Genomic DNA, 12737 nt, shown 5'->3' on the forward strand with positions numbered 1-12737 from the left:
GGAATCTATCTGAAAAAGAATTTAGAATAATGATAATAAAAATGATCCAAAATCTTGAAAACAAAGTGGAATTACAGATAAATAGCCTGGAGACAAGGACTGAGAAGATGCAAAAAATGTTTAACAAGGACCTAGAAGAAATAAAAAAGAGTCAATTAAAAATGAATAATGCAACAAATGAGATAAAAAACACTCTGGAGGGAACCAACAGTAGAATAACGGAGGCATAAGATAGAATAAGTGAGGTAGAAGATAAAATGGTGGAAATAAATGAAGCAGAGAGGAAAAAAGAATCAAAAGAAATGAGGACAACCTCAGGGACCTCTGAGACAATGTGAAAAGCCCCAACATTCGAATCATAGGAGTCCCAGAGGAAGAAAATAGAAAGGCCATGAGAAAATACTTGAGGAGATAATAGCTGAAAACTTCTCTAAAATGGGGAAGGAAATAGTTACACAGGTCCAAGAAACCCAGAGAGTCCCAAACAGGATAAACCCATGGCAAAACACCCCAAGACACATATTAATCAAATTAACAAAGATCAAACACAAAGAACAAATATTAAAAGCAGCAAGTGAGAAACAACAAATAACACACAAAGGGATTCCCATTAGGATAACAGCTGATCTATCAATAGAAACTCTTCAGGCCAGAAGGGAATGTCAGGACATAATTAAAGCAATGAAAGAGAAGATCCTACAACCCAGATTACTGTACCCAGCAAGGATCTCATTCAGATATGAAGGAGAATTCAAAAGCTTTACAGACAAGCAAAAGCTGAGATAATTCAACACCACCAAACCAGCTCTTCAACAAATGCTAAAGGATCTTCTCTAGACAGGAAACACAGAAAGAGTGTATAAACTCAAACCCAAAACAACAAAGTAAATGGCAACGGGACCATACCTATCAATAATTACCTTAAATGTAAATGGGTTGAATGCCCCAACCAAAAGACAAAGACTGGCTGAATGGATACAAAAACAAGACCCCTATATATGCTGTCTACAAGGGACCCACCTCAAAACAAGGGACACTTACAGACTGAAAGTAAAGGTCTGGAAAAAAATATTTCATGCAAACAGAGACCAAAAGAAAGCAGGAGTCGCAATACTCATATCAGATAAAATAGACTTTCAAATAAAGGCTGTGAAAGAGATAAAGAAGGACACTACATAAGATCAAAGGATCAATCCAAGAAGAAGATATAACAATTATAAATATATATGCACCCAACATAGGAGCACCGCAATATGTAAGGCAAATGCTAATGAGTATGAAAGGGGAAAATTAACAATAACACATTAATATGGGAGACTTTAATATCCCACTCACATCTATGGATAGATCAACTAAACAGAAAATTAACAAGGAAACACAAACTTTAAATGACACAATGGACCAGCTAGACCTAATTGATATCTATAGGACATTTCACCCCAAAACAATCAATTTCAGCTTTTTCTCAATTGCACATGGAACCTTCTCCAGATAGATCACATCCTAGGCCATAAATCTAGCCTTGGTAAATTCAAAACAATTGAAATCATTCCAGTCATCTTTTCTGACCACAATGCAGTAAGATTAGATCTCAATTACAGGAAAAAAAAAAAAACTATTAAAAATTCAAACATATGGAGGCTAAATAACACGCTTCTGAATAACCAACAAATCATAGAAGAAATCAAAAAAGAAATCAAAATATGCATAGAAATGAATGAAAATGAAAACACAACAACCCAAAACCTATGGGATGCTGTAAAAGCAGTGCTAAGGGGAAGGTTCATAGCAATACAGGCTTACCTCAAGAAACAAGGAAAAAGTCAAATAAATAACCTAACTCTACACCTAAAGCAACTAGAGAAGGAAGAAACAAAGAACCCCAGGGTTAGTAGAAGGAAAGAAATCTTAAAAATTAGGGCATAAATAAATGCAAAAGAAACAAAAGAGACACATAGCAATAATCAACAAAGCTAAAAGCTGGTTTTTTGAAAAGATAAACAAAATTGACAAACCATTAGCCAGACTCATTAAGAAACAAAGGGAGAAAAACCAAATCAACAAAATGAGAAAGGAAAATGGAGAGATCACAACAGACAACACAGAAATACAAAGGATCATAAGAGACTACTACCAGCAGCTCTATGCCAATAAAATGGACAACTTGGAGGAAATGGACAAATTCTTAGAAAAGTATAACTTTCCAAAACTGAACCAGGAAGAAATAGAAGATCTTAACAGACCCATCACAAGCATGGAAATCGAAACTCTAATCAGAAATCTTCCAGCAAACAGAAGCCCAGGACCAGATGGCTTCACAGCTGAATTCTACCAAAAATTCAGAGAAGAGCTAACACCTATCTAACTCAAACTCTTCCAGAAAACTGCAGAAGAAGGTAAACTTCCAAATTCATTCTATGAGGCCAACATCACCCTAATTCCAAAACCAGACAAAGATGCCACACACACACAAAAAAGAAAACTACAGGCCAATATCACTGATGAACATAGATGCAAAAATCCTTAACAAAATTCTAGCAAACAGAATCCAACAACATATTAAAAAGTTCATACATCATGACCAAGTGGGCTTTATCCCAGGAATTCAAGGATTCTTTAATATCCACAAATCAATCAATGTAATACAGCACATTAACAAATTGAAAGATAAAAACCATGTGATTATCTCAATAGATGCAGAAAAAGCCTTTGACAAAATTCAACATCCATTTACGACAAAAACTCTCCAGAAAGCAGGAATAGAAGGAACATACCTCAACATAATAAAAGCTATATATGACAAACCCACAGCAAACATTATCCTCAAGGGTGAAAAATTGAAAGCATTTCCCCTAAAGTCAGGAACAAGACAAATGTGCCCACTCTCACTACTACTGTTCAACATAGTCTTGGAAGTTTTGGCCACAGCAATCAGAGCAGAAAAAGAAATAAATGGAATCCAGATGGGAAAAGAAGAAGTAAAACTCTCACTGTTTGCAGACGACATGATACTCTACATAGAAAACCCTAAAGACTCTACCAGAAAATTACTAGAGCTAATCAATGAATATAGTAAAGTTGCAGGATATAAAATTAACACAGAGAAATCCCTTGCATTCCTATACACTAACAAGGAGAAAACAGAAAGAGAAATTAAGGAAACAATGCCATTCACCATTGTAACAAAAAGAATAAAATGCTTAGGAATATATCTACCTAAAGAAACAAAAGACCTATATATAGAAAACTATAAAACACGATGAAAGAAATCAAAGAGGACACAAACAGATGGAGAAATAGACCATGTTCATGGACTTGAAGAATCAATATAGTGAAAATGAGTATACTACCCAAAGCAATCTATAGATTCAATGCAATCGCTATCAAGCTAACAACCGTATTCTTCACAGAACTAGAACAAATAGTTTCACAATTTGTATGGAAATACAAAAAACCTCAAATAGCCAAAGCAATCTTGAGAAAGAAGAATGGAACTGGAGGAATCAACCTGCCTGACTTCAGACTATACTACAAAGCCACAGTCATCAAGACAGTATGGTATTGGCACAAAGACAGAAATATATATCCATGGAACAAAATAGAAAGCCCGGAGATAAATCCACATACCTATGGGCACCTTATCTTTCTACAAAGGAGGGAAGAATATACAATGCAAAAAATACAACCTCTTTAACAAGTGGTGCTGGGAAAACTGGCCAATCACTTGTAAAAGAATGAAACTAGAATACTTTCTAAAACTATACACAAAAATAAACTCAAAATGGATTAAAGATCTAAATATAAGACCAGAAACTATACAACTCCTAGAGGAGAACATAGGCAAAACACTCTCTGACATAAATCACAGCAAGATCCTTTATGACCCACCTCTCAGAATATTGGAAATAAAAGCAAAAATAAACAAATGGGACCTAATGAAACTTAAAAGCTTTTGCACAACAAAGGAACCTATAAGCAAGGTGAAAAGACAGCCTTCAGAATGGGAGAAAATAATAGCAAATGAAACAACAGACAAAGGATTAATATCAAAAATATACAAGCAACTCCTGCAACTCAATTCCAGAAAAATAAACAACCCAATCAAAAAGTGGGCCAAAAAACCCTCATTACCTATTAAATTCTAGAAACCGACTTCCCACAGAACTTTCCAGCTTGACTTCCTGTTCCAGGCATCTAAGAAAAGATATTTCAGCTTAAGATTCTATATCAAGAAGACACAGTTATCTAAACCTCTTTGCAATTTGTTCAAACACAATGAGTGTTCTCCCAGTTTCATTTTTAGTCACTTTTCCCCCACTTCTATTATTTGTTGAATCTCTTTCATTTTTTATAGACCTTGTCTTCCTCCTTGATAGTTAGTCTTTTCATTTTAGTGTGAGCACATTTGTCAGTAGCTTCCTGAGAAAGGGTTTCTGGCTTTTAAAATTTTTGAGTCTTAGATGTTTAAAAATCACTTCATGACTTTTGCATCCTTTACTGATAGTTTAGTTGGGTATAATATTGTAGGCTGGAGAAAATTTTCTTTTAGATTTTTGACAGAAAATTTGCTTCATTGTCTTTTAACTTCTAGTATGGCTATTAAGAGATTTAAAGACTTATTGACCCAGCAATCCCACTTCTGGGCATACACACTGAGGAAACCAGATCTGAAAGAGACACGTGCACCCCAATGTTCACCGCAGCACTGTTTATAATAGCCAGGACATGGAAGCAACCTAGATGCCCATCAGCAGATGAATGGATAAGGAAGCTGTGGTACATATACACCATGGAATATTACTCAGCCGTTAAAAAGAATTCATTTGAACCAGTCCTAATGAGATGGATGAAACTGGAGCCCCTTATACAGAGTGAAGTAAGCCGGAAAGATAAAGAACATTACAGCATACTAACACATATATATGGAATTTAGAAAGATGGTAACGATAACCCTATATGCAAAACAGAAAAAGAGACACAGAAATACAAAACAGACTTTTGAACTCTGTGGGAGAAGGTGAGGGTGGGATATTTCAAAAGAACAGCATGTATACTATCTATGGTGAAACAGATCACCAGCCCAGGTGGGATGCATGAGACAAGTGCTCGGGCCTGGTGCACTGGGAAGACCCAGAGGAATCGGGTGGAGAGGGAGGTGGCAGGGGGGATCGGGATGGGGAATACGTGTAAATCTATGGCTGATTCATATCAATGTATGACAAAACCCACTGAAATGTGAAGTAATTAGCCTCCAACTAAAAAAAAAAAAAAAAAAAAGACTTATTATTTGATCATCATGAAAATATATATGCCCTGTTTTCTTGTTTGTTTGTCTCTTTGGAAATTTCAAATATCTTACTCAGTCCCAGTTTCTTAAAATTCACAATGATGCACTTTGTTATTGGTTTATCCCCTGTGCTGGATATTCTTGGAGCCTTTGGAGTTGGAAAGCTATTTTCCTATTTGGAACATTTTTATAAATTATCTCTGTACTCATTTCTGTTCTCTCTCTTCTGGAATATTTGATCAAATTTTACATTTTTATACATTTGCCTCCAAATTTTCTTATTATTTCCTTGCTTTACTCTCTAGGAGCTTTCCACAACTTTATTCCAATTCTTCTTTGAGTGTTTAGTTTCTGTTACCCTCTATTTAATATCTAAAAGTCAGTTTATGTTCTCCGACATTTCCTTTAAAAATAGCATTTTTTCCAATGGCTCAATATATTCTATTATCATTCTAAGGATATTAATGATATATGTATACTTGGAGTTTTCTTCTCACTACATAGTCATTGTTTTCCCCAAGGTAGTTTTATTCCTACTTATTTCTACTTTTTAAGGAAGTTTTCCTTATATATCTAGTGATTTTTAATTGTTCATATTTCAAATTAGTGGACTAAAAAGTCAATTGGAATTTTCAAAGCATCAATATATCTGAATGTGAATCGTAAAAGTATGAGAGCTAATAAGGCATTATTGTAGAGGGATCAGCAGTCTTTTTCTCTTTGGAGTAACCCCTAATGTCAATACCTTTATGTCTTTTTTCTTGAGCTGATCAAGTCCTTAGAAATCTGTTTAATTACTTGCAGGGACAATAAAAGCCTGGATGCCAGCCTTCTGGAGCCAGATGTGGGAAAAGGTAGTCAGTATGTTCATGATCCTTATATTTCAAATAATAGGTAGCTCTGCTTTCACCTGGGGCTTTGTCTTCCCCAGACCCTCTGTTTTCTTGTCTACAATAAGTGAACCTTTAGTTTCCTCCCAGGTGGGAGGTGTGTGTGTGTGTGTGTGTGTATGTGTGTGTGTCCGTGCACACACACACAGGTGCATGCTTTGTCACTCAGTTTCATCTGACACTTTGAGACCCCATGGACTGTAGCCTGCGAGGTTCCTCTGTCTATGGAATTTTTCAGGCAAGTTCGGGGAGTTCTGATTATTCCTTTAACAGCTGTCAACAGATTGTCCTTATTTTAGACTGTGGCTCTAAACCCACTTCAGAGGAAATTAACATGATCAATTTCTGAGACTTTTAAGGTTTTCACAGAATAACTTAGGTTGGTCCCCAAAGTCTCACACAGTAACCTATGACCAGTTTTCTCAGATATGACATAGCTATAAACCTACATGTAGCTGCCAAAATTATGAGGTTATTGTCTCTCATCCTATTATTATTTCCACCCTTGCTCAATTATGCCTTAAAATATCTCTTTTAATGCAATTTTCATGTAGTTTTAAGAGAGAATTTAATTATATGAATATGTCTAGACCATTCTATTTATCCTGATATCCCATGATTTTTCTACTACACCAGACTGCAAAATTTTGCTAATTAAGTTTTAAAAGTTAGATTTCATATGCTTTGTTCTTTAATCCTACTATTTTTAGGCAAAAAGAAATCAAATGAGAGAAACTGAAGGTTTTCTGTCATAGACCTGCTTTGCCTGGCCAGGGGTTCATGATGAATCTTCTTGGTTTTCTTTAATTCATATATTTTTGGTGAAAAGTATGCAGTGATTCATATCATGACAGATGGCATTGTATGGATAATTTGTCAGCCATATTTTCCATGCTGTATCTTTTCCCAGGTAGGATGTCAGTCACAAAGGCAGCCTGAGCTCCCAGGTACTTATCAGGTGGGAGTATTTAACAGGCGAGATATTTCCTTTCTTCTAAGACCCTCTTACCCTTCTCCAGTACAGGCAGCAACAAAGCATTATAACTGTCTCAGGGAATGGAGGGACAGAGGAGAAGGAAAACTAAAGAATACCTTTTCTATTTGGTTCTGAGGATACTCTATTGGGTTCCTTGCCCACAAATCTAGGGGATATCCCAAGTCCTGAAGACAGAAGCCTATGGCTCCTTTCCCCAGAGATGCTCCAGAAATTTCCAAGCCCTCATGTTCCCCAACAGCTGGAAAAGCAGAAGAGTTTTATTTTATTTTATTTATTTTTTGGCCCTTTGGCATGGCGGTGACCTAGTTCCCAGAGCAGAGATCGAACCTGCATCCTCTGTACTGGAAGTATGGAGTCTTAACCACTGGACCACAGGGAAAATTTTATCTTTATTCTTTCCCTCTGCCTAGCCCCTGGTGGAAGCACTAATAAGACAGCATCAGATGTCTAAAACCACGAAAATAGAAGCAGGGGACTAAAATAATTCACAATAGAGTAAGTCAATCCTCAAACAATAAAAGAGTTGACTGTCCTGCCTGACACTGACATAAGTTACCTGCTCTATTAATACTTTCTCCTCCTAACTTCTTTGTTCCGCATTGCTAGAATTTCTTTTGAAATTCACAAGTAAGAAGTTTATTAGAAAAAATCCATAGGCCCTTGACTTCTAACCAGAAGCTTATATAAGTGACTTTCAGTGAGGTTAGATAACAAAAGCTGATGGTCCTCCTTGAACTGATGAGGAGGCTGATGCCAAGTCCGTAGCACCAGACTCAGTCATGATACTTTACATGGGCTCTCTGACCAGGAGGGAAAAGGACAGAAGGGAATGGTTGTAAGCTAATCTCTAAACAGAATTCATGATTCATTACTAAGGTGCCTTGTTTTGAAAGTTCCCAGTCAGGCTCTTTCCTGTTCAGTGTATGTGTTTTACTGGGATGGTTACCTTGGAAATGATCTCATCATGGCATCAAAGCAGCAACATGGGACTGCTGCTGAGTTCATCCTGAAAGCAGACATAAGGCAACAGTGGCACAGTGCTAAAGTAAAAAACAATGATAATGCTGTGGAGGGCCAAAGAAAGAAGATATGGCTATGTAAAAAAAAAAAAACAAAAAAACAATGCTTAAAAAAAAGAATGTATTCTGACTTGAAAGGAAATACACTATATATATGCAAGCAAGATGGTAAAGAAAAAGAGAACCAGCTTTTGAAGAGTTTAGTGAATTTAGTCTATCTCCTGTATATTACTTAACAAATCTTTATATACTGTTTGTGTGCTTAGTCGCTTAGTTGTGTCCAGATCTTTGTGACTCCATGGATTTGTAACTTGGCTAGCCTCCTCTGTCCATGGAATTCTCCAGGCAAGAATACTGGATTGCCATTCCCCTCCCCAGGGGATTTTCCTGACCCAGGGACTGAACCCAGGTCTCCTGCATTTCCAGCAGATTCTTTACAATCTGAGCTACCAGGGAAGCCCATATACTGTTTACTATAAGCAAATATTCATTCCATACTCACAGTAACTCTATGAAGTGGGTACTATTTTTATGCTTTTTTTATGAATGAGAAACTCCAGGCAAGTAGCTTGCTCAAGGTCACATGGCTTACAAGTGGATAAAATGGGATTTGAATGCAAAGCCAGGTTTCGTGTTCCATGCCATTAACTACTATGCTATCCTGCTGTAGGGCACATACTCTAGTACTGGAAAAAGGCATAAAAAAATCATCACCATCATCATCATCCCAACAGGAAGGGCTAGCATTACCTGGGCAGCAATCATGTGCCAGGCACAGAAATCCTATAAGAGAGGTACTTTTTAATTCCCATTTTCAGTTGAGCAAACTGAGGCTCAGAGAGGTTAGCAACTTTTCTAAGGCCGCAGGGGTACTCAATGTGAGTGCTGGAGGCAGTGCCAGGGCAACAGAAAGGCAGATGGTAGTGAGTGTGACTGACGATATTGAATCTCCATAACTTTCCCAGCACTGGCCTGGATGAGAAACAAGGATGATGAAAAGGAGAGAACCCTGCCTCTGTAGCAGTTGAATTCAATCTGGGCACCACAGATTAGTCCTAAAAATAGCCCCGAATGTGACCAAGGAAGCATTTTTCCCCATGATTTACTTATCTCTCCAAAACGTGTGACTTTAATCTTTCTGTTAAAAGAAGCTGGGCTCAGGCAGGACAAATGACCCATCTGGCAGAGGCATAAGGAAGGATTAGCTCTTTGATTTGGCTTTGTCTATCAAGGTCTAAAATTCTTTTCCAGACTTAATTTACATTCTATTCTCTGCAAGTAATTTAGAGGCACCCGCTAGCATTTTTATTCTCCCACTCATGAGTCTAACTCTTAGAAAGAAAAATAAAACACAACAAAAACATGTGCCAAAGTAAGGACAGCAGACATGCTAAACAGAAGCTGTGATGTTGCTTTGTGGGTTTTGAAAAAAAATATGCAGGTTACCTTTTAAAAGGAATAGCCAAATGCATGCAAATATTATCTTTCAAGGTTGGAAGCACAGAGAAATCTCTACAAATTATGCTTTGGAAGACAGATGGCCTAAGACTCCTCATAGAGTTATCACACAGTTGAGATGGGCAAACTGGACAATATGTCTGCCAGCTAGCGTGGCCACCAGCCTCACTTTTTTGAGTCAAATGTCAATTAGGCAGGAACTGGCACTCACATGGATGTGAGTCCATGGATGTCACTGGGAATAGGCAGTTGAAAATCCATTCATCATCATTCAATCCCTGCTCTTACGGTAATGATACCAGAGCGTGTTGGAAAGTTACTGGTCCAATGGCTTAGCACCTCCTAAAACCACTTCCAAGCAGAGCCCTGAAAGGTGATTTCCTTGGCTCATATTGGTTCTCAGTGCTGTGACTGTGACGCATGTTCTGCTAGACCGGCTAGGAGAAAGTAAGTGCAGATGGTTCAATATCCCAGGGCTCATCACAATCTATTTGCCCGATTTCAGAAATAACCTATTAAATGCTCCCTTTTTAATTATCTTTTCTCAGGCACAAACTTTCCCATTATGTTTGCCAAGTAGCTGTGTTTTTATATAGTATATGGACTTTGCTGGCTTCTTTGTCTATTTTATCCATTTCTTTCCAATCCTGGAGTTAGTATACTCTTATAAGTGTCCTCACACATTATTATTTTATCTTAGGCTGGAAAGTGTCATGCATTCTTAATCTATCTTGATGGCAAAAACTGCTATCTCTCTCTCGAGTCGCTCAGTCATATCCAACTCTTGTGACCCCATGGACTGTAGCCCGCCATGCTCCCCTGTCCATGGGATTCTCCAGGCAAGAATACTGAAGCAGGTTGCCATTTCCTTCTGTCTATAACCGTAACTATATACAAATACAGGCCCAAGATACCACATGATAATACCCACTAAATGGATACGTGTTCTGCAGATCAACCTCATGACCCAGTTGTCATGGCTTCTGTACCCTTGTATGTAGTTCTACCTGTACTCAGTTGAACTTGTTAATGTGGTTTGTATGAAAGTTCTTAATAATAACACCTCACTTTGAATTAGCACTTTCCTTTTTTCAAAGTATTCCCACATCTGCAATTTCTTTGCATCTCACTGTTCTACCTACATGTTAGGTAAGACATTTTATTATTTAACAGGACAGATAAACTTTGAGTGAGATTAAACAGTTCTTTTAAGTTGACATGATTAGATAAGAACAAAATCCAGATTAAAACTCCACATTCTTAAACATGGGTTTGAAGTGTGTGTGTGTTTTTTTTTTTTTTTCTAAATTTATGTAAGGGCTGATTGATCATTTAAAGCTAGAGGTTCACAGAGGGTAGGGAACCAGTCTATCACATTTTATTAGTGCACCGTCACACTGCTCCATCAGAGGAGACCCTTCACAGTGGATGTCAGTCATGTCCAACTCTTTGCAACCCCATGGACTGTAGCCTGCCAGGTTCCTCCGTCCACAGGATTCTTCAGGCAAGAACACTGGAGTGGGTAGCTGTTCCCTTCTCCAGGGGATCTTCCCGACTGGGGCGTCGAGCCTGGGTCTCCTGTATTGCAGGCAAATTCTTTACCATCTGAGTCACCAGGGAAGCCCATTGACAATAAAACAAAGGAAACCAAAATGTTCTAGATCGTCCACCAGAATGTCATGTTCCTTGGTTAAGATGGACATTGGCTTTGCCCAGGACTGAGATGAGGATGCAATATTAATGACTGCCTACTCTTCTCATTCTCACTTCCTAAATTACTCTGTTTGTGCTATCTGGGATCACATCTCAAATAAACTCTTTCGATTGTTCTCCCAGAGTCAGCCTCTGGAAGAATCTAAACAAAGAGAAGTAGCAACATGAATAAGAAGCATTTTAGGCTCCTTTTCTACATGTAAGGTAGAGTGTTAGGTGAGGAGTTTGATTTTTTTCAAACATCCTCAGTTTTCTTCCTCTTAAAATTGTGCTATCCCTACTCTGGAGGTAATTTTGCTTCTGGAACTGGAGTCCTACAGATGGCACTGGTCTGGAGAGACAGGCCTTCTACCATCTCTACAATGAATGAATGAAATTATTGGTCAGTCTCAGCTTCCTGACATTAATTCACCCCTTGCCTTGGCATATATTTCAGCTTTTTTGTTAAGCATTAGGGTAGACAGCCCACACCTCACTTCATGTGGCTTCCTTGTGGTCATCATATATTTTCCATGGAGTTGATTCCCTTTGCATTCAGTTTCCTTCCCACTTATTTGGTATAAAATCAACTATCAGCCAAACTCAGCCCTGGCACACGTTGGGGCCAGGTGCCTGTGGCTTCAAGGCTTTTCTACAGCACAGTGCGACTGCTAAGCTGTTTCTTCTGAGTCATTGGCCTCCATCCCTACCCTTGCTGAGAAGGGAAACTGTGTAATACTGACTGCCAGTGCTTTTTTGTGATGGGAGGTCCAGAGATCTAGAGGAAAATCGCCATTATCTGCTTTGTCCCAATAGTTCTCACATGCAATGGCAACACATCTTGGGAAGGCATAGTCTGATGAGGGAAAGAGGTTTTAAAAAGACTTGGCAGACTGGTGTGGAATACGCTACCAATTCCCTTCCCCACCTCTTAAAACTTGCATTTGTTTTTGTCTTTTATCATATAAACAACCAGGCTGGTTGTTTTCTGAACAGAGGCCATTTCAGCTGTGAATGAACCCAGTTGTGGCTTTCTGGCTAGAGTTGTGATTCTTAGCAGACACTGAGGTTACTGACAGAAAAAGACCAGGACTCCTGGACCAGGCATTTGCCTTCCTCAAGCCCACTTCCTGCCTCCTGGGAAACGAGGAAATGTAATCAAAAAAGGAAATCCAAGGAAGTTACCAAGTGAACTAACAAACAATGGACTCATAATGGCTCTCCAGAAAAAAAATGTTTTTTCATTTCTGCCAATCTCAAATATTTCAGAGAAGTCTGTGAACAGATGAAACACAGAGGTAAGAGGAGCTTGGAATATACTCACAGAAGCTGATGTCATTCTTCTATGACCTTCCACAGAGGCTAGAAAGTCAATAGGTGGGATTTAAATGGGA

At 38.2% G+C, this 12737-nt stretch overlaps 1 protein-coding gene across 2 annotated transcripts in view; it reads right to left on the bottom strand.

The window, feature by feature from the left end:
* The window catches only part of PLCB1 (phospholipase C beta 1), an 879212-nt gene that overhangs the window by 240649 nt on the left and 625826 nt on the right, over positions 1-12737 (bottom strand). The window lies entirely within an intron of this gene.

Source organism: Cervus canadensis, chromosome 10 (assembly GCF_019320065.1).
Source record: "Cervus canadensis isolate Bull #8, Minnesota chromosome 10, ASM1932006v1, whole genome shotgun sequence".
Lineage (NCBI taxonomy): Eukaryota > Metazoa > Chordata > Mammalia > Artiodactyla > Cervidae > Cervus > Cervus canadensis.